Source organism: Mytilus trossulus, chromosome 13 (assembly GCF_036588685.1).
Source record: "Mytilus trossulus isolate FHL-02 chromosome 13, PNRI_Mtr1.1.1.hap1, whole genome shotgun sequence".
Classification (NCBI taxonomy): Eukaryota; Metazoa; Mollusca; class Bivalvia; order Mytilida; family Mytilidae; genus Mytilus; species Mytilus trossulus.
The window spans coordinates 52074158-52097975 of NC_086385.1; the positions used below are offsets into that span (position 1 = coordinate 52074158).

The window sequence follows — 23818 nt, forward strand, 5'->3', positions numbered from 1 at the left end:
CGCCTGTCCCAAGTCAGGAGCCTCTGGCCTTTGTTAGTCTTGTATTATTTAAATTTTAGTTTCTTGTGTACAATTTGGAAATTAGTATGGCGTTCATTATCACTGAACTAGTATATATTTGTTTAGGGGCCAGCTGAAGGACGCCTCCGGGTGCGGGAATTTCTCGCTACATTGAAGACCTGTTGGTGACCTTCTGCTGTTGTGTTTTTTTATTTTGGTCGGGTTGTTGTCTCTTTGACACATTCCCCATTTCCATTCTCAATTTTAAGAAGTATATGTGTGAACCAGTAGTCCCCTCTTTTCCCATTTAATCACCCTCTTAACATTTCCTGTCTCAATTTTCAAAAAACTAAGGATTTTCTTATCCCAGGCAGAGACATATAATACAAGAGATTGGCAACTCGGCGAAATCCCGTGATTTCACTCGGCCAGATTTAAGTCTCGTGAGATTATTATAAATTGTATTATATGTCTCTGTCCCAGGCATAGATTACCTTAGCCATATTTGGCACAACTTTTTGGAATTTTGGATCCTCAATGCTCTTCAACTTTGTACTAGTTTGGCTTTATAAATATTTTGATATGAGCGTCACTGATGAGTCTTATGAAGACGAAACCCGCGTCTGGCGTACTAAATTATAATCCTGGTACCTTTGATAACTATTTGCATGATAAAACAGCACATAGATTTCTGTATTTTTTAGATTTTGTCCTTGTAAAACTTATCATGTTTTAAGCTTTATTTTCTTATTATATGTCCCTATCTCTCTTTTCTTATTATATGTCCCTATCCTTTTTAAAATTGATAGAGCAGTGTTATAAAGGTGAAACATATAAGGTTTACAACAACTATGCTTTCAACCATATTATCATTACATATCTGTTATAAATGGTCTTTTTTCATAATCATATTTCAAACAGTGACACTTTGTTGGGTAAAAACAGAACAAAAGTATCTCTTCTGTCTGTTTAAAGTACTTTTTGTATCAAAGATGTGACATAAAAACAACGAACAAAACAGACGATAGAGTAACATTGTACCGTTGATATTCGACCACAAAGAATAGCTGTTAGGTTTCACCCATGTAATGGCTTTAGATTACTATCGTATATTAGGGAAGACACCATTTTGCACTGGGGTTATTAAATTGGTCTGCATTTATATACATAGCTATAGGTAGCTGTGGCTTTAAATCAATGTACTTTTATACTTTTGCTATTACATAATTTGACAAAATAAATTGGTTTTGGATTTTACACCTGATTAACAAACCTCAATCAATTATGTATGATTTTTTTTTAGGTTATATGTCAATGAGACAGAAACCTTACAACTAAAATAAATAAAAGATATCTTAAATTCATACAACAATCACTACAAGATTAATTACCAACTTGGGACAGGCACATGAAGTTGTGGCAAAGTTACAGTATTTTTTTTTCTCCACCCCTATTGATTTTGATCAGTTTGATCACATTGTTTGATATTCGTGTCTTCAATAATTACTTGCTGGATACTAAATATCCACATGTTAAGTGCTACAAAACCTACCTATTGTATTTATTGTTTACCTGTTCTCGTCCTGAACATGCATGAAATATTTGCCACTGGACGTTAAACCACCAACAATCAATCAATCAATTCAGAAAGTGCAGACTTAATTTAAGCCATTCTTTTCAAGGTATGACCTTGATACCAAGCCTAACTATGACCTTGCATAGAAAATTGAATACTTATTACATAAAGATTAAATATTTTTGTGTTAAAGAACCAGAATTGTTAAAAAAAAAGAAGGAAAAAGTCTTGAAATTTGTCTAAAATCAAGTTTTATTTATTTCACATAAAAGTCATAGAAAAAAAATTCTAGAGTGGCCAGATTTTAGTTTTTATTTTCTTAAGAAAAATTGGTGGCTACATTTTCATGTAGAAATTGAACTATTTAATATTCTCAAATATTTATCTAACACACCTCGTGTAAGTGGAGAAAATTGAAATAAGGCTTATGTAAAACACTGCCTGTTTCTCTGTCAACGAGTCTTGTCAACAAAACCTTTCAGTCTGTGTGTATTAAAGAGATAAATTCATTCATTTAAATTTCTTTGATCTTTCTTTTGATTAATCTTAAAATTTACTTTAAATCGGGAAGGTGAGAAAATCTATTTTAACAATATTGATAAAACTCAGAAAAATTTGAAGTAGAATTTGTCTAAAAGATTTGATAAATTTGTCCATGTTAAGAAAAGTTAACATTTTGTTTATTATACAGATGTATACAATAAAAGATATGAGATTTAAGTGGTGAAGTTATGGTTTAACATGTAACAAACCAATATCATAAAATTTTAAAGCTTTTGAGGAACTAGGGGGTAAAACAATAGGGGAATGAGGTTAGAGAAAAAAACAATAGGGGAATGAGGTTAGAGGAACTAGGGGGTAAAACAATAGGGGAATGAGGTCAGAGGAACTAGGGTGTAAAACAATAGGGGAATGAGGTTAGAGAAAAAAACAATAGGGGAATGAGGTCAGAGGAACTAGGGGGTAAAACAATAGGGGAATGAGGTTAGAGAAAAAAACAATAGGGGAATGAGGTTAGAGGAACTAGGGGGTAAAACAATAGGGGAATGAGGTTTGAGAAACTAGGGGGTAAAACAATAGGGGAATGAGGTTAGAGAAACTATGGGGTAAAACAATAGGGGAATGAGGTTAGAGAAAGTTCAAAGGTTACAATAATTTCTATAATTTGTCATAGGATATTGGTTAAAAAGAAATGTGTTTCAATAATTGTAGAAAACTGGTTTAAAAGTATTGATAGTAATTGATATGGAAAGTCTTTTTTATCATCATTTGTGGACTAAAGATCTGAAATTTTTTAACCAGGTCTATGAAGTACATACATTTCATTGTATTATAGGTATATGAATAAAAGCTTTGCACTTATTGTCCTTTTCATTTATCATATATGATTATTCTTCAGAATTTTAAAGAAATCATATGTAGAAAGTCTTGACAGGGCAAAGTATATGCTCCCCTTTATGACACCAAATGAAAAATGTAGAAATAGATGAGATATATATTATTCAGCACTGGTCACAAATATTGGTCTTGAGTTTTGAGTAGGTTTTGTATATTTCATCATTGATACAGATACAAAACAATGTTTCATTGGGCGGTAATGGTCTCCAATCTCCTTGATGGTACCAATTTAAATCAGCGGAAATAGATTTAGATATGCTTCCTTTATGCATGGGTCTTAAATTTTAATAAATTACATGTCTGCTGGTAAAATCATTAAACTAGCCAAAAAAATATTCGCAAAAATTGTTAATTCTAACTTAAAACCATGTTATCTTTTTTATTTTAATTAAATTGAAAAGATCTGAGAGCACATACTGTGTTAGTAATGTGTATTGCTTGAAGGATGTGTATTGGAAGTTACAGGGGCACATGTCTGGTGAATCTATTAACCATTAAATCACAGTAGGAGAGCATAATGCTGCTACGAAATCCTAAATGTTTCTATTTTGTGGGTGGAATGGAGATAACAGAGAAAATACATTCACTTATTTGAAATCATCGCTCGATGATGTAATTTAATTATATTTTCACCAATTTTACATGGTTTTTGTGTTTTTAATTTAGAAATCTGAATTTGACTCTCTTTGTAGAAAATCATTACTAAGATAATCAATTTGAAAACTGAGATAGGGTTTCTAATGGATTGAGAGAGAAATGCTCATGTTTTTGCTACTTACAGAGCTGATTGTCAATACTGTCAGCTCAGGACATACTCAAAAAGATAATTCAAAGACCTATTTCAAGTTAAGTTAAAACATAGGCCAACTGAGAAGTAAAGTTTGGACAAGGTTCTGAATGGGCATCCTTCAATTCTGTATTCTTCGATTTTTAATTCACTTCTTTCTATTCTTTATATATAGTTTGTCCCTTATTCTCTATTCTTTAGTTGTTTGCTTGCTTTTCTTTATTTTATTATATTTTTTTCCCTTATTTCTGCACTTTTTCCCAATATTCTTTAAATTTCATGGAAGTTGAAAATTATTCTGTACTTCATCTTTTTCACAAACTAAAGTCTTTTCATGTGAACTTCATTTTTTAGCTCACCTGGCCCGAAGGGCCAAGTGAGCTTTTCTCATCACTTTGCGTCCGGCGTCTGTCGTCGTCCGTCGTCGTCGTCGTCCGTCGTCGTCCTGCGTTAACTTTTACAAAAATCTTCTCCTCTGAAACTACTGGGCCAAATTAAACCAAACTTGGCCACAATCATCATTAATGTATCTAGTTTAAAATTTGTGTTTTTTTACCCGGCCAACCAACCAAGATGGCCGCCATGGCTATAAATAGAACATAGGGGTAAAATGCAGTTTTTGGCTTATAACTCAAAAACCAAAGCATTTAGAGCAAATCTGACATGGGGTAAAATTGTTTATCAGGTGAAGATCTATCTGCCATGAAATTTTCAGATGAATCAGACAACCCGTTGTTGGGTTGCTGCCCCTGAATTGGTAATTTTAAGGAAATTTTACTGTTTTTGGTCATTATCTTGAATATTATTATAGATGGAGATAAACTGTAAACAGCAATAATGTTCAGCAAAGTAAGATTTACAAATAAGTCAACATGACCAAATTGGTCAGTTGACCCCTTTAGGAGTTATTGCCCTTTATAGTCAATTTTTAACCTTTTCCGTAAATTTCCATATCTTTTACAAAAATCTTCTCCTCTGAAACTACTGGGCCAAATTAAACCAAAATTAGCAACAATCAACATTGATGTATCTAGTTTAAAATTTGTGTTTTTTTACCCGGCCAACCAACCAAGATGGCCGCCATGGCTAAAAATAGAACATAGGGGTAAAATGCAGTTTTTGGCTTATAACTCAAAAACCAAAGCATTTAGAGCAAATCTGACAAGGGGCAAAATTGTTTATCTGGTCAAAATCTATCTGCCCTGAAATTTTAAGATGGATGGGTCAACTGGTTGTAAGGTTGCTGCCCCTAAATTGGTAATTTTAAGGAAATTTTGCTGTTTTGGGTTATTATCTTGAATATTATTATAGATAGAGATAAACTGTAAACAGCAATAATATACAGCAATTTAAGACTAAAAAATAGGTCAAAGTGACCAAAATGGTCAATTGACCCCCTATGAAGTTATCGTCCTTTATAATCAATTTTTAACAATTTTCATAAAATTTGTGAATTTTTACTAACATTTTCCACTGAAACTACACGGACAAGTTCATTATAGATAGAGATGATTGTAAGCAGCAAGAATGTTTAGTAAAGTAAGATGTACAAACACATCAAAATCACCTAAACACAATTTTGTCATGAACTGTCTGCTTCCTTTGTTTAATTCACATATACCAAGGTGAGCGACACAGGCTCTTTAGAGCCTCTAGTCTTTTCTTTTTTCACATCAAAATAAACTTCTTAAGCTTTTTTTTCAATCGCCTGTTTAAAAGACTAGAAATTAATGCAGAGACTTCTTCAATGGTCCTTTACTCCTCCTTGGTCAGTGATTTACAATAAACTTTTTAAATTAAGGAGACTGGTTCAACAAAAGAAACATTTTGTTCCTGGACTTTTGAACTTTTGAACAAAAATGTATGACTTTGTCCTGAATAACAAAGGCCATTCTAATTGGTCAAATAGAAAAATGTAGTATTTTATCAAATGACAAAGGCCATTCTAATTGGACGAATGATTTATCTGACAAGTGGGGAGATAACTGACAGAGGTTAACTCGGTGGAGTTGGCAGACGTTAATTAGATACGGTCAGTCACACCTGTGAGGTATAATTCGAGGGTGGATGACCATATCAACTGATAAATAGCCAGATCATATTAAGAATTAATTATAAAATTTACATCTGATGTGAATTATCTGCTCCTATTAAAATTTATTTACATGTTTTTATATCTTATTCTCAGTAGTATTTAGTACCTTAAGACATGCATAAGTATGGAATTTATACTGCAGGAATTACTGGAAGACCATTGATTAAATGATTAAAGAATATATGAAAAGAATGAAATATTTGATTTCGACACTCTAATATTATATATGCACAGTTAGATTCTATGTGAAATATCTGCTGTATTATAGTTTTAAATCTTATTTTTAGTTGGATGAAGATATGCAAAAGTAAGCTTAAGCTAGAGACTTAAAGATTGAATCAAACTGTTGATCAAATGATTGGGGGATATGAATATGATAGAAATATTTGAACTGGACACTGAAGATATATATGAATAAATGTATGTGCAGTAAAATTAGTCATTAGGAATGCTTATTGCTGAATACTGTAAATTCAGAAATTAATGCGAGGTTTTTATTATTGCGAAAAATGCGACAGAGTTGTAAACACAATAATTTAAACTCGCATTTTGAAATATTTTGTATGAATTAAACAGGACTTTTCTCAAAATCGTAAAAATTTAAATCGCATTTAAGTCCAAAATGACAAAATCGCAATAATAAATGCATGCAATAATTTCTGTATTTACAGTATTTGAAAGCCTAGGAAATATATGAAACATCACAATTGAAGTATATATATATTATCCAAGCTAATATGATCAAAAAGGGCCTACAATGATAGCCAAATTCATCTGAGGTCAACTTAAAACTTGAAAACTCTGAAAAACAATACTAGATGTCAGATAAAACAAAACAAGTTATAAAAAACTGCAATTCCGCGCAATTTAAACCAAACCATAATTTTTGATCAACTGACAGACAATATGCCTTTAAAACAAATAAAGTTTTCCCAATTTAATTGAAAACATGCAAATGTCAGTGAGCTTCAACTAACGTTAGTGTAGAAGAGTTGAAATCTTTGACTGACACTCTATAAGAGAGTCTGGATGGGGTGCTCTATTTTCATTAATTTTTAATAAATTTTTCTCTATAGATGATAATTTTTTCACATTATTCTTTTCTAAAAAAAATTATCACCCCGTTTTTGCAATTTTTTTTCTCTATCCTTTATATTTATTTATTTTCTGCACTCTTTTTCCTTATTCTCTATTCTGTAACCCCCACCCAGACCCTCTTTACATGCTGTGGAACATTAGTATGATGTTAATGATTTGGTTTCTTTTTATCATTTCCTGCACACCCTGTCACTGTAGATCAGACTTTTGACAAGTGCCAAATAATGGCATGTATCATGTCCAGCTCTCAGAAATAAAATATACTTGTACTCAAAATGATTAAAATCAGAAAATTTTGAACTAGGCCTTTATAAAAAAAAATGATTCTGGAAAACAGGTCCAAAAATATAGTTGTGTTTTCTGTCTTCTTGCATTTATCAAAATTTGTAACCTAACTTAATTAAATTTTTGCACACTTCCCCCTCTTTTTTTCTTATTTTTTTAAAGATTATAGCAAATAATAAAACTCAATCATTCCCTGATATATAAATATCTAAGTATCACCGGTTGCATAACCCTTGTATTTAAACAGCCTCACTTGACCAGTCACTTCCCCTCTTTTTTTCCTTCTTTTTCTCAGATTCACATTTCTTTTTGCTCTTTATATATCTGATTTTCCCATATGTTTATCGCCTATATTCCTCATCTAGGTCCATGCATAGCCAGGAATTTCCAAGGGGGGTTTGGACTCACAAACTCGACTTAACAGTCACAGTTCGAACAGATTAACGTTCACTTTAACAGTGCTTATTTGTTTTCAAGGGGGGTTCGTCTGACCCCCACCTGGCTACAGGTATGCACATCCCCTAAGTTCATAATTTTTATGCCATATTTTTAATTTAATAGAAGAAGATGTTGGTTATAATGTTTTGACTCACCAGGATAATGAGTTTTCTGTTTTGTTGAACAAAAATAATCATCAGAAATAATATTATTATTTATAGTGCAAATGTCCAGTAATTTTTAACAATATTTGTACCAAATGAACTATTCAAAATTAGAAAAAGTCAATGCCAAACTCTGTATTTAATCCTTTTCTTATTTATGGAATAATTCAAAAACTTGCCATGGGTTTATTTTCATAACAGATTCTATTTCATTAAATAAATAAATATATTTTCTTTTGATTTATAAATAAATTGATAGCAGAAATTAAACATTAACATTTCCTGCCAATAACTAAAATTTGAAAAGCAAAATAAATGAAAATATAAGAAAAAAATAACAGATATTTTGCCAAGAAAAATACAATTTGTAGAAAAATCATCAATTATTGTCTCTATTACAGATCTCTTTTGAAGATATTTCAAGTATAATTAAACACATTTAATGAAATGGGGATGTGGTATTTATTTCTTAGTACAATTTACAAGTCCTGTTTATGGCACTTCAATTACCTCTTATAACACAAGCAAAGTTTAGTTGATGAGACCCTAGCATAATTAATTATTAATGACACTTTTCAGAAATGCATTTTGTGGCTCTACCTAAAAATCTATATGGAGCAACAAGGTTCACATTTAGTTTAGTTTAGTTTAGTTTAAACATATTTTATTTGCTGAATTAAAGCAAAATGGATTAGACACAAGTAAATCATACTTATGAAGTCTTCTCCATAATACAATATAAAGTTACAATAACAGTATAATATAATGGACATGCATATAAAACAAACAGTTTATACAATATAATACTAGCTTTCATAGGTGAACAAAGAGGAGACAAAGTAAAAAAGGAAAAAGAAAGTTTGAAAAATCGTATACTTCTGTGATGATGACTTGTGGATTGATGACAACGATGACGTCCTGTGTCAGCAATAATAACGCTCTATCGGGCATAAAAGTGGCTCGGGCCTATTTGTAGTTTCTATTAGAAGTGCTGTATTTTTTGATATTTTATTCTTTACAGAAAAGTCAAATTGGTCGGAAAAAAAATAGCTGGTTTAAGCTCAAAATTTTACTTTTAAACAGGTATGTAAAAGGGACCATTTTTCAATGAAATGATAGGGAAAATAGAGATGTTACAATATATTTATCGAAATATAAAAAAACGTTCTATAACACTTGGGCCAAAAGTGTATTATAAAAAGCTGAACTATAGCTTCAAAGAATGAGCAAATAAAAAACATAGGACACCGATAAGGAATTTTTTTTTATTTTGCCTTAAAACCCAAGTTTGGGCGGAAAAATGGTGAAAATGGGTGAAATGTCATTTTGACCCTTTGACAAATACCAAAAATATTCTATTAGTCACATTATAAACTACAATGATTTAACATTTCTAATCAATCAAAATATTTAAAAAAAATGTATTGAATTTACGACAAATACTTTGGTAATTCATGCCTGAAATTATACGCAGTCGAATAGTCCAGAGCCACCTTCAGGTTATTTCCTCATAAATTAAAAAAAAAAAGCATTTTTTCTCTCCTTCAATTTACACACAGCATTATACAACATCTTAAAGTTTATCCTTTTTAGCTTGCTGTAACATGTATCGTGAATCAGTTAATATGAAGCCCCCTTTTTTTTCTCTATTCTCATTTTACAAACAACCTTTGTTTATGACTTTATCTACAATCGAGAGAAGGGGCGGATTTGGTCGATGATAGAGGGAAACACTGAAGCATGAAAGGAGTGGGCACCTTCTTAGACTTAGGCAGTCAGTGAAAATTTCTGGATCTGCCACTGCAATCCCCTCTTTTTGTATCCCCATTAAACCAGGCGTGGATCCAGCTATCTTTAAATGGAGGGTTTCAACTATTTGTCCTCATTCAAAAGCAGTAATCGTCAAAAATTGGGGGGTGGGGGTCCAACCTCTGAAACCTCAGGGATCTACCACTGTGTATAACTGCCTTTTTCATGAATGCATCTACCAACCTAGTTGATCCTTTACAGCTTGCCATCATATGTATCATGTCTGATATGAGAAGACATAATAAATTTCCCTAATTTATATCGTCTCTGTCTGACTCTGATCATCTGTACAGATGTTATATACCTTCTCTGAGGGTCTTCATGGGGGGTTCTTCATTTTCATTTTCTTTCATTTTTTGGGCCATTTTGTTTATATGCCCCATTTAGGGGCGTTATGTTTTTTGGTCTGTGTGTCTTTTTGTCCGTTTGTCCCTCCATCCCTAAATCTATCAATCTATCCAGCCTCAGGTTAAATTATTGGTTAAGTTTAGTTGTTGATGAAGTTGAAATCCCATGGACTTGAAACCTTAGTACACAGTCATTTTTTCTATGATATGATATTTTGTGTCTATAATCTTTTGAATTTTGCCCATTATATTCCTTTGAATAGACTTATTAAGAAGGGATATAATTACGATACTGTTGTCAAGTCATTAAAGATTGCATATTTTGGCGTTAATATTGAGTCACTGATAAGGTCTTTGCGTCGGAACTAAACACATTTATTCTAAAAACAGTTGTTGGCATGACACGGGTTATGTTCTTCTCATATATGTTATGATGGTATGATACTAAACCCCTTACGGGAAGGATTGTGCCTGATGTTCATATGATGAAATCATAATCTTTCAGTCAGTTTAATTGAAGTCTGGAGCTGGCATGTCAGTTAACTGCTAGTAGTCTGTTGTTATTTATGTATTATTGTCATTTTGTTTATTTTCTTTGGTTACATCTTCTGACATCAGACTCGGACTTCTCTTGAACTGAATTTTAATGTGCGTATTGTTATGCTTTTACTTTTCTACACTGGTTAGAGGTATAGGGGGAGGGTTGAGATCTCACAAACATGTTTAACCCCGCCGCATTTTTGCGCCTGTCCCAAGTCAGGAGCCTCTGGCCTTTGTTAGTCTTGTATTATTTAAATTTTAGTTTCTTGTGTACAATTTGGAAATTAGTATGGCGTTCATTATCACTGAACTAGTATATATTTGTTTAGGGGCCAGCTGAAGGACGCCTCCGGGTGCGGGAATTTCTCGCTACATTGAAGACCTGTTGGTGACCTTCTGCTGTTGTGTTTTTTTTTATTTTGGTCGGGTTGTTGTCTCTTTGACACATTCCCCATTTCCATTCTCAATTTTATCTTTTCTTTATTTTTTAGCACCCTATAATCCCCATTATAATCTATTCTTAATTTTTTGGCCCATTTTCTGCTGTATTAATGAAAATCTGAGAACTCCTTCAAGACCCTCTCTCTTGTCTTACTATAAATCTTCCCAAAAGGTAGCCAGCATTATTAATTGCCTTTTATTAAAAAATTAGGCTGATTTTTTTTAGTAAAAATGGAGAAAAAATCTTCTAAAAAGGTAGTCAGATTTATTACTTACCATTTACTATTAATTTTATATGAAAAATTAGCCTATTTTATTGAAAAGAAAAAACTGAGGAAAAAAATTGGCGGCTTTATTAATTACCATGTACTTTTTACTTTTAAATTAAAAATTAGGCTAATTTTTTTGAGAGAAAAAAAGTGGGAAAATCCAAACAAGATTTATAACTGAACATGTATAAAGGTTGACTGTACTTTTAAAAAAGAATGAATCAAAAATGAAAAATTAAGATTTAAAAGAGAAAAAAACAGAAAAAATCCAAACAAGAAGAATGACAGAATTTGTTTAAAGGTTGTTGTACTTATATAACAGAATGACTTAACAAAGATGTATTGTTTTAAAAACCATTATGCTTATAGGATTATAAAGTTTCCTGGTAGGCTATCAGTATTTTGTCTCATCAGGCAAATAGAATTAATTCCTGATACAACATGCATGCTGGTTGAGAATTTATAATCTTTAATTTTTAATTTGATTTATCAGTAGACCTCTTTAAAGTGTTTAAATTATAAGGAAAAATTACAAATCTTATGGATTGAATTTCTATGTTTTATTTTTCAATGAAATTGAGAATACAAGTGGGGAATGTGTCAAAGAGACATTTATCTGACCAAAGAGTTATAAACTACCCAAGGCCACCAAATGGGTCTTCAATCCGGAAGCCAGCTTTAAGACAGCTGTCCCCTAAACAAAAATGTGTTGTTTAGAGAAATGGAAGTCACACTAAAGTGACTAAACCCTGAAACGTAGATGAACTGAAATTTATAAAAAAAAAGTACAATAAAATTTAGAATGAAAATGAAGAATTCGAATATATGTCAAAGGACAACAACCCAACCAAAGAGCAGCAAACAGTCAAAGACCACCAATGGGTCTTCAACGCAGCAAGAAAATCTCACACCCGGAGATAGTCCTCAGCTGGACTTCCTAACAAAGTTGTGCACTAGTTCAGTGAAAATGGACATCACACTAAACTCCAAAACATATAATAAACTAAAATTAAAAAACCCATTCAAGACTAACAAAGGCTTTGGGACAGGCACAAGAATGTGGTGGGGTTAAAAATGTGAGATCTGAACCCTTCCACTACACCTCTAGCCAATGTAGAATAAAGAAACACATATCAATATGCTCAGTGATACTCAGTTTAAAAGTACTAACAAAGACCAGAGGTTGATGACTTTGGACTGATGCATTTTCATCATTACTTTTTACTTGAAACATGGACTAAATTAATTTCTTTTTTTGTCATTTCAGATTATGAACAGGAGATATTTAGAACTAACATTCAAGAAAATGCTATGCTGTCATATGGAGGTCAAAGATTAAGGAAATCTAAGGTATATTTTTAACTGAAATAAAAAAAAAAAACTATTTTGTAAATCTGTTAGGTTGATTGAGACTTCTTTTGTCAAACAAGTATTTCAAATGTTTGGGTTTAAGCAATCCTAATGAAAGTAAATTAAAACAAAAAAGCGCTAATGATGCACAATTTCTTTTTATTCATTTATTACTGTGGATTCATTTATTTTCGTGGGTATCAATTTTCGTGGATTGCTGAAAATTTGCATATTCGTGGATATTTGATTTCATGGTTTTGCCAATCTCTGGATACCAATCCTATTGCAAATATGTTATTCGTTGAACATTTGAATTCGTGGTTCACCTGTGCCCACGAAACCCACGAAAATTGGTATCCAGTAAATAATAATGAATCCACAGTATTCATATCTCTTTTGTATGGTTTACAAAAAATTGTATATAGATTTATTGTGTTAAGGATGTAAGACTATCAACTCCATTTTATCAGAAATGTTTTTATGTCTCAAATCCTCAAATTATTTCATGATTGGAAATTTGTAAATTAACTTTCAGTAATCCATCTGATGATTTATCTTACAGAAAAATTTAGATGAAATTTTAAAATGAAGTATAAAAAGGAAAATAATGACGACAATTATGGCATGCGTCATTTCACATTTTATACAGACCAATCTAATGGTTTAATAATTCCCTATTAAATGGGACAAAAACTTATAAGTATAGCAAAGACCCATCTTGTAATTTGATATTTACGTATGAATCATGCAGATTATTAAATATTGGCTTTCTGCGTTATTAGACAGGGGAGGTAATTATTTTATATTGGGGAAAACAGAAATATTTAACCATTTGTTATCATGACACTTTGAATTAACGTTTTGTTAGTGGTTAAAACCAGAATTATCTTGTCTTTTTGTACATACAGATTGTAAAGTAATGATAATTATTTGGTAAATTTTCTGCTTAATTAAATATATTTCAAAATTAATATTTTCAGAGATTTTCAAGATATAACTCTAAATATGACATTTATTTCAGAGATTTGCTGATATAATTCAAATTATGTGCTTTTTATAGATATTTAACATGAAGTTGTTGTGTTGTATTTAAATTTGAAACTGCTTGATCTGAAGTTCTCATGTTCAAGGGGAATAACTGTTGAATGTCAACTGACATCACAGTTGTGTAATTCAAAACACTTTGTTTTTATACGAATGCAAATTTTGAAAAAAATTTCGTCGTATATTGCTATCACGTTGGCGTCGTCGTCTGTGTCGTCCTCGTCGTCATCGTCATGGTCGTTGTCGTCGTCGTCCGAATACTTTTAGTTTTCGCACTCTAACTTTAGTAAAAGTGAATAGAAATCTATGAAATTTTAACACAAGGTTTATGACCACAAAAGGAAGGTTGGTATTGATTTTGGGAGTTTTGGTCCCAACATTATAGGAATTAGGGGCCAAAAAGGGCCCAAATAAGCATTTTCTTGGTTTTCGCGCTATAACTTTAGTTTAAGCTAATAGAAATCTATGAAATTTTGACACAAGGTTTATGACCACAAAAGAAAGGTTGGGATTGATTTTGGGAGTTTTGGTTTCAACAGTTTAGGAATTAGGGGCCAAAAAAGGGCCCAAATAAGCATTATTCTTGGTTTTCGCACAATAACTTTAGTTTAAGTGAATAGAAATCAATGAAATTTATACACAATGTTTATGACCACAAAAGGAAGGTTGGTATTGATTTTGGGAGTTTAGGTCCCAACAGTTTAGGAATTAGGGGCCAAAAAGGGACCCAAATAAGCATATTTCTTGGTTTTCGCACCATAACTTTAGTACAAGTAAATAGAAATCTATGAAATTTAAACACAAGGTTTATGACCATAAAAGGAAGGTTGGTATTGATTTTGGGAGTTTTGGACCTAACAGTTTAGGAAAAAGGGGCCCAAAGGGTCCAAAATTAAACTTTGTTTGATTTCATCAAGAATTGAATAATTGGGGTTCTTCGATATGCAGAATCTAACTGTGTATGTAGATTCTTAATTTTTGGTCCATTTTCAAATTGGTCTACATTAAGGTCCAAAGGGTCCAAAATTAAACTTAGTTTGATTTTGACAAAAAATTAATCGGTTGGGTTCTTTGATATGCTGAATCTAAAAATGTATTTAGATTCTTGATTATTGGCCCAGTTTTCAAGTTGGTCCAAATCGGGGTCCAAAATTAAACTTTGTTTGATTTCATAAAAAAATGAATAAATGGGGTTCTTTGATATGCCAAATCTAACTGTGTATGTAGATTCTTCATTTTTGGTCCTGTTTTCAAATTGGTCTACATTAAAGTCCAAAGGGTCTAAAATTAAACTTAGTTTGATTTTAACAAAAATTGAAATCTTGGGGTTCTTTGATATGCTGAATCCAAACATGTACTTAGATTTTTGATTATGGGCCCAGTTTTCAAGTTGGTCCAAATCAGGATCTAAAATATTATATTAAGTATTGTGCAATAGCAAGTCTTTTCAATTGCACAGTATTGCACAATGGCAAGAAATATCTAATTGCACAATATTGTGAAATAGCAATATTTTTTTTTTAATTAGAGTTATCTTTCTTTGTCCAGAATAGTAAGCAAGAAATATCTAATTGCACAATATTGTGAAATAGCAATATATTTTTTTTAATTGGAGTTATCTTTCTTTGTCCAGAATCAACTCAAATCTTTGTTATATACAATGTATATTCACTTTTTACTACCAACTGATAAATTAAAATAATCTTTACCATTCAGTGATAATAAGCAGTTTTTTTACATCTTAATATTTTATGATGTATTTAAATGAGTAGTTATTGGTGCAAACTCCATTAGAAATTTAATTGAGATTAATTTGGAATAAGGGAAAGGGGGATGTGATTAAAAAAAATGGGTTCAATTTTCTCACTTGAAATGAAATTTCATAAATAAAATGAAAATTTCTTCAAACATTTTTTTGAGAGGATTAATATTCAACAGCATAGTGAATTGCTCTAAGAGAAAACAAAAATTTTAAGTTCATTAGAACACATTCATTCTCTGTCAGAAACCTATGCTGTGTCAACTATTTAATCACAATCCAAATTTAGAGCTGAATCCAGCTTGAATGTTGTGTCCATCGTTCAGGGTTCAACCTCTGCGGTCGTATAAAGCTACGCCCTGCGGAGCATCTGGTTTTATATTGTTAATCATCACAAATACAAATTAATGAATTTGTGTCATCTGAAGAAAAAAATAGATTCCAGACCTTTTATTTATTAAAGATGTTCTGCATTTTGTGTCTGGTGGATTCAGGAGAGTTGTCTCATTGGCAATCATACCGCATTATATTGTTTTTATATTTCTCTTGTACAGCTCTTGAATATTTTTATTTTTTATAACAGGATACTCAGTTTCTCCTCATCCTTAGATCTGTATTTAAAAATTGATCAATCATAATTAGTGTCAATAAAAATTTAATTAAAAACTTTTAAGATGTCAAGTGTAAGATAGTTCCACCAATGACAGCCATTATGGAGAAAGTCTGGATGGGGGTCCTTCAGTTCTTTATTATTTAATATTTTTGCTATTTTTCTCTACTCTTTTATGCCATTTTTCTCTATTTTATATATATATATTTTTACCAATGATCTCCTTTTGCACCCCATTATTCTTTTGTCTTTATTTTGGTCCATTTTTCTCTAGTGTTTATTTTTTTTGCCCTCTATTCTCTGTTAGAACTGTAAACCCCATTCAGACCCTCATTATATATCCTTTCCTTCAAGATTTATGAAAAAATTACTTGCTTGTGAATGAGAACTTTGCATTATGGGAAATTCAGTTTTGAATGGTAGGTGTTAGCATCCAGCAGACGACACTCTAATAAGACTGCAGTAATTATCAAGAGCTTACGATAATCACCAAGAATGACTACATTCATTAAAAGTAAATTTAGCCCGTCATTAATCATAACTATTCTTGACATTGAACGTGAGGTTAATGTCTTTAGTCTGATATTAGATTATCTTCTGTCTATCTCAAGCTTATTCAGATCTTACCAAAATAATCATCATGTCTAACATTTTTTTTTACCGAAGAAAAGTTCGTTTTTTGTAGGCAGAAGATTGGGGAAATGTTTTTGTTTGTTTCTTTGGTTATGTAAATTTAAGAGACCACACTGAAATAGTCACTGATGATTTCTGCTGGAAAACCTTCAATTTTAGTCTCTAATTGTTTTATGTTGATATAGTCAGACAAACATTCTGCATACACCCTCACAAGAAATGATTTTGTTAATTTCTTAGGCAGCAACCATTTGATTTTCTGGGGGGGGGGGCTATGTTTTTTTTTTGAAGAAAATGTTTGTTTCCAGTTTTTGGTGAAAAAAAAATTGTTTTGGACCCTGAGAAAAAAAAATAGTTTGTTTCACCCTCATCTGCCACTATATGTAATGCTAAAATTGAAAGAAAAAAATTGTTTTCGGGTTGTCGCTAAAAAAATAGATTGTTCTTCGCCGAAGGCTGTTCTTCGCCGAAAGCAAAAACAAAGGTTTGTACAGAAAAAAAAACATAGCCCCCCCCCCCCCCCCCCCCCCAGAAAATCAAATGGTTGCTGCCTTAGATTATGTAAATTCAGGAGACCACACTAATAGATGAAAGGCTTACCCTTCCGGAGCACCTGATTTTACTCCCTGTTTTAGTGGAGTTCGTGTTGTTTCTTAATTATTATTTATAACTGTTGATGTAAATGTCCTTTGGTTTTTGTGAGTTTTTGTTTACTCCTTGGTTTTGATTGTTATTGTCTTACTGATTCTTTCTTTAGGGAAATCTTAATTTCTCAATTGGTTTGATGTTTGTATTTGACATACAAGTACTGTAGTGCCATGCAACCCTCTTTCTAGTTTTTACATTAATCTGAGGCTGTTAGTTTTCTCATTTGGATTGTTGTCCATTTGATGTTTCAAGGCCATAATATAAAGCGGTATGGGTTTTTCTCATTGTTGACGGCTTTATGATGACCTTTAGTTGCTGAATTCTACATCATTTGGTCTAGTTGTCTCTATGGAAATCATACCACATATTCTTTTTTTTTTAAAAGATGGCTTCAGTTAAAGAAAAAGGATTTCGTTTCTTGAAAGGGGAGATAACTCCAGAATAATATATGTCTCCCAAAATAAACAATAGGAACAATTGTTTATAATGAATATTTTTCATTCCTTTTGTTCACAGAAAATAGAATCAAGTTGTAAGGTGACCTTGAGTTGTTAATTTCTGTGTCAATTGGTGTCTTGTGAAGAGTTGTCTCATTTGCAATCATACCACATCTTCTATTTTATATACACTGTAGAGTTGGGAACCCAACATCCAGTAAATGAAACAGTCCCATAATTTGCAGTATGTCCCTTGATTTTCCAGTAGCTGTATATCACATTACATGCTGAACAGACTTCTGGGTAATATAGATCAATCCCACATTTTCCAGTATGCCCCCTTTGATTTTTACAGTAGCTGTATATCACATTACATGCTGAACAGACCTCTGGGTAAATAGATCAGTCCCACATTTTGCAGTATCCCCCCCCCCCCCCTGATTCTACAGTAGCTGTATATTACATTACATGCTGAACAGACCTCTAGGTAAATAGATCAATCCAACATTTTCCAGTAGCTGTATATCACATGCATGATGAACAGACCTCTAGGCAAATATATCAATCCCACATTTTACAGTATGCCCCTTTGATTCTACAGTAGCTGTATATCACATTACATGCTGAACAGACCTGGAGGTTCCAGGAAAGCCCTCTCAGTGAATGAATCAACCCCACATTTTCCAGTATGCCCCCTTGATTCTACAGTAGCTGTATATCACATTACATGCTGAACAGACCTGGAGGTTCCAGGAAAGCCCTCTCAGTGAATGAATCAACCCCACATTTTCCAGTATGCCCCCTTAATTCTACAGTAGCTGTATATCACATTACACGCTGAACAGACCTGGAGGTTCCAGGAAAGCCCTCTCAGTGAATGAATCAACCCCACATTTTCCAGTATGCCCCCTTAATTCTACAGTAGCTGTATATCACATTACACGCTGAACAGACCTGGAGGTTCCAGGAAAGCCCTCTCAGTGAATGAATCAGTCCCACATTTTCCAGTATGCCCCCTTAATTCTACAGTAGCTGTATATCACATTACACGCTGAACAGACCTGGAGGTTCCAGGAAAGCCCTCTCAGTGAATGAATCAGTCCCACATTTTCCAGTATGCCCCCTTAATTCTACAGTAACTGTATATCACATTACACGCTGAACAGACCTGGAGGTTCTAGGAAAGCCCTCTCAGTGAATGAATCAATCCCACATTTTCCAGTATGCCCCTTGATGCTACAGTAGCTGTATATCACATTACATGCTGAACAGATCTGGAGGTTCTAGGAAAGCCCTCTCAGTGAATGAATCAATCCCACATTTTCCAGTATGCCCCTTGATGCTACAGTAGCTGTATATCACATTACATGCTGAACAGACCTGGAGGTTCTAGGAAAGCCCTCTCAGTGAATGAATCAATCCCACATTTTCCAGTATGCCCCTTGATGCTATAGTAGCTGTATATCACATTACACGCTGAACAGACCTGGAGGTTCCAGGAAAGCCCTCTCAGTGAATGAATCAATCCCACATTTTCCAGTATGCCCCCTTGATTCTACAGTAGCTGTATATCACATTACACGCTGAACAGACCTCTGGGTAAATGGATCAATCCCACATTTTCCAGTATGCCCCCTTGATTCTACAGTAGCTGTATATCACATTACACGCTGAACAGACCTCTGGGTAAATGGATCAATCCCACATTTTCCAGTATACCCCCTTGATTCTACAGTAGCTGTATATCACATTACACGCTGAACAGACCTCTGGGTAAATAGATCAGTCCCACATTTTCCAGTATGCCCCTTTGATTCTACAGTAGCTGTATATCACATTACACACTGAACAGACCTCTGGGTAAATAGATCAGTCCCACATTTTCCAGTATGCCCCTTTGATTCTACAGTAGCTGTATATCACATTACATGCTGAACAGACCTGGAGGTTCTAGGAAAGCCCTCTCAGTGAATGAATCAATCCCACATTTTCCAGTATACCCCCTTGATTCTACAGTAGCTGTATATCACATTACACGCTGAACAGACCTCTGGGTAAATAGATCAGTCCCACATTTTCCAGTATGCCCCTTTGATTCTACAGTAGCTGTATATCACATTACACACTGAACAGACCTCTGGGTAAATAGATCAGTCCCACATTTTCCAGTATGCCCCTTTGATTCTACAGTAGCTGTATATCACATTACATGCTGAACAGACCTGGAGGTTCTAGGAAAGCCCTCTCAGTGAATGAATCAATCCCACATTTTCCAGTATGCCCCCTTAATTCTACAGTAGCTGTATATCACATTACACACTGAACAGACCTCTGGGTAAATGAATCAATCCCACATTTTCCAGTATGCCCCCTTAATTCTACAGTAGCTGTATATCACATTACATGCTGAACAGACCTCTGGGTGTAGCAAGATAAAGTGTTGACAGAAGAAACATTTCATAAACATAACTGAATTTACAGCTGTTAATGTTATCATCAAGCCAACTTTAAAGCAACACTTCACTGTCAGAGTTCAAATCCATCTGGAGATTATCTCTAAATTTCATTTATAGGTCAAATAAAAATATTTGTGTGGTTCCAGTTACCCTGTAACCTACTTTTTAGTCCTAATAATAGTATAATAGATTTTTTTGTCATTTTTCATTAAACACTTTTTAAGTCAGAATTTGCTCCTATAGACTCAATGTAATAAAAATATAAAATAACAATACCTACCTACCCAGACTTCTTTTTAGATGTACCTAGAACCACACATACTATTTTATTTGGCCTTATATTATCTGTATAACTTCAATGTAAATTCTGTCCTTCTTCATTAATTTTAATTTACTGGGTGGCCAGAGAATTTGCAGATGGCTCCTTAAATTTAAACTTTTATCTTATTTATTGTGTTTAATTGGATATTATGTTAACTGCATGGAAAAAAGTGGTGTAACCTTTGAACTTTAAATTCCCTAGCATCTCTAGAAATGCAATTGTTATTAAATAATGATATAACTGTTTGAGCTTCATCAACTTCTGTTTTCAGGCAAAGAGTAAGTGACCTAAATTTCTGAATAATTCAAGAAAATATATTTTAAAACAATATAACTTATATGGGAACATGTTTACATTAGACGGGTTTTAATTTACAGAGAGTAGGGTGGCATTAAAGTTCAAATAAATTTCAAAATGTTTTGGTAATCGAGACAACTCTCCAACTAAGAGACAAAGAAGATAACAGTCCTGGTACCCTTACAGCCTTCAACAACGAGCAAAATTTATACTGTATTGTATAAAAGCAACTCAAGGCCTTATGAGGCTTATTTTCCCATTTCCTGCTATTTTTGTAATTTTTCCCTTCTTTTTCTAGATTTAACATTTTTACCCCTATATTTCACATACCCACATTTCGGTAGCCCTTTATCCCACATCCCCATATATTTCCCCTCTCTATATCCTAAATCCTAAAAGGCATCATCACCCAATCACAGAGTTTGATTTAAACATGTTTCATTGTTTAACTCAATATTAAATTTCTAAATCTACATCTAATTTACATTAGGAACAATAAATTCCAGATAATCTTAACATTTAAGAATGCTATAAAGCCATTACAATTTACCAGCAGTAATAAAACACAGATAATTTCCACATTTCAGAATGATCCAAACTAATACAATAACCAGAGTCATACAGACAGCCACAATTAGCAGATGTTATAACAACAAATATTTCCTATAGTGTGGAGACAGTTATATCATTAAACCAGAAAGTGCTATAATACAGCCCTGTTATACCTGCTCAACTAAAGTGAGTTTACTCTAAACCACATCCATTTATCTTGGGGGGGGGAGATGGAGGGATATTATAAAAAATATTTCCTATGGTGTGGAAACATTTATATCATTAAACCAGAAAGTGCTGTAATACAACCCTGTTATACCTGTTCAACTAAAGTGAGTTTACTCTTAAGCCTATTGTGTGTGTGTGTGGGTGAAGATGGAAAAAGGGGGTACCAGTTATAAGATTCTTTATGAATTTTAAGTACTACATGTAACAGAAAAAAAATTAGAAGAAGGGATACATATCAATGAGGCAGCAACACAACAACAACAATCGAAATATTATTAAGAGATTACCAATCCATCTTTAACATTAGAGACAATATATTAATCTCTTAATGCTTCCGAAGACAAGAACATTGTGAATAAATTGAAAAAAGTATAATTTCTGGATCTCAAATGAAATGATATTTTTGGAATGTCTTAAAATGTCTTATGTAGACTACTCAGACTATGGGCACACAGAAAACCATGTAGCAAATCCTTTCTATTCCCCAATCCCCCTTTATATTTCTACATAAAAATATACTACAAACATAATAGTCTAATATATAAGAGTAGAAAAAGAAATGTTAGTTAGAGGGAATGGTATACCAGGTTTATATAAAAATTAGGGGATGTGGTATGATTGCCAATAAGACAACTCTCCAACAATTCATCAATATATACCAAATGCCATAGAAGTTAACAACTATAGGTCACTGTATGGCCTTCAACAATGAACAAAACAGAGTTCTCAAAATCTTTTTCCCCTGGTGGTCCTTAAAGAAAATCTGCTGGTCCTCACTATTAATCTATTGAAAAATACTAAAATTGTATCAGTCCTATGCAAAATTTTGGTGGTGAAATCACGAGGATTGACACTTTTCGCGAACTCTGACAAAACCTATACTGTATGCTGCGTACAATCAGCTATAAAAGGCCCTGGAATGAGAAATGTGAAACAATTCAAAAGAGAAGACAATGACCTGATTTAACTTTTGTTCTATATTGTGATTAAAAAATAACCTGAAGAAACAGGGGTTCCAACTATTATCTCTGGGGTTATCTCCCCCTATGGAACAAACAATGAGATGAACTGATATTTTGGTTATCTCCCCCTATGGAACAAACAATGAGATGAACTGATATTTTGGTTAAAAGGAAGTAAATAAAGATGACTGGCACCACCTAGATTTTACATCCAAGATAATAGGTAGAAGTAAACTTATATTCTGCTGCCTTGGTAATTAGAAATTAAAATTGAAATAGTGAAAAATGGGTGTTGGCCATTGGTGTAGAAATAGCGTGAAATTTAGAAAAAAAACTCTCTTACAAGCAACATTTTCTGTGCCAAATTAAGCAAGGGGTGTTCTTCATTCATACTATTTTGAAAATTCGGATCTTTGATAGTGAAAAGCACAGGCACTTGTCTCCAAAAAAAAATTTCATATATACCTTAATATAACAACTTATATATTAAGGTATATAGGAGATTTTTTTTTTGAGACAAGTGCCTGTGGTGAAAAGGCAGGACTAAATAAGGCTAACATTGTTGCACAATTTGGCTTCAGTTGTTATTTTTATGATGTGATCACCTCTTATCCACATAATATTAAAATAACAGTAGATTATATATGCTGGTAGGGTCAACGTATATTTGTTCCACCTTACAGAATTTCCACTGGAAACTTTGTTATAAATAATGTCATAATACCTATTCCTGTTGGAACAAATATTCTATACCATTTGTTCCGTTAGAAACATTTACGATCATTTACTGTAATATTTATTCCTGTGGAAATAATATTCCAGATTTTTTTTCCCTTTTTGGAACTTTTATTATGAAAGAACTTCTATCCCGTCAAACTGAGACTACTATAACACAATTATAGTAGTCTCAGCGTCAAAGTAGTTTTATTTTTTCTGTGTATCATTTTAAACTATTCACTGCAAACCCAGTATACCAGGGTTGTAGAGATGTATCTAAATAATTATATTGAACATGCTAGAATGGATTGAAAATGATTTATTGCTGCAAATGTAATTAGAAAAGATTTGTTTATAATTACAGTTACGTAACATGGAGGTTCCCTGCAGGGTTAACATTACTTAACATGGAGGTTCCCTGCAGGTTTGACATTACGTAACATGGAGGTTCCCTGCAGGGTTAACATTACTTAACATGGAGGTTCCCTGCAGGGTTAACATTACGTAACATGGAGGTTCCCTGCAGGGTTGACATTACGTAACATGGAGGTTCCCT

At 32.9% G+C, this 23818-nt stretch overlaps 1 long non-coding RNA gene across 2 annotated transcripts in view; it reads left to right on the forward strand.

The window, feature by feature from the left end:
* LOC134695399 (uncharacterized) overlaps window positions 1-21553 on the forward strand; it is a 44016-nt gene extending 22463 nt beyond the window's left edge. The window contains exons 6-8 of one of the 2 annotated variants that reach the window (XR_010102750.1): window positions 6144-6276; window positions 12515-12597; window positions 21391-21553. This is a non-coding gene — a long non-coding RNA (uncharacterized LOC134695399). The remainder of the gene's footprint in view (window positions 1-6143; window positions 6277-12514; window positions 12598-21390) is intronic. The other variant, XR_010102749.1, reaches the window with a different exon arrangement.
* The last annotated feature ends 2265 nt before the right edge of the window (window positions 21554-23818 follow it).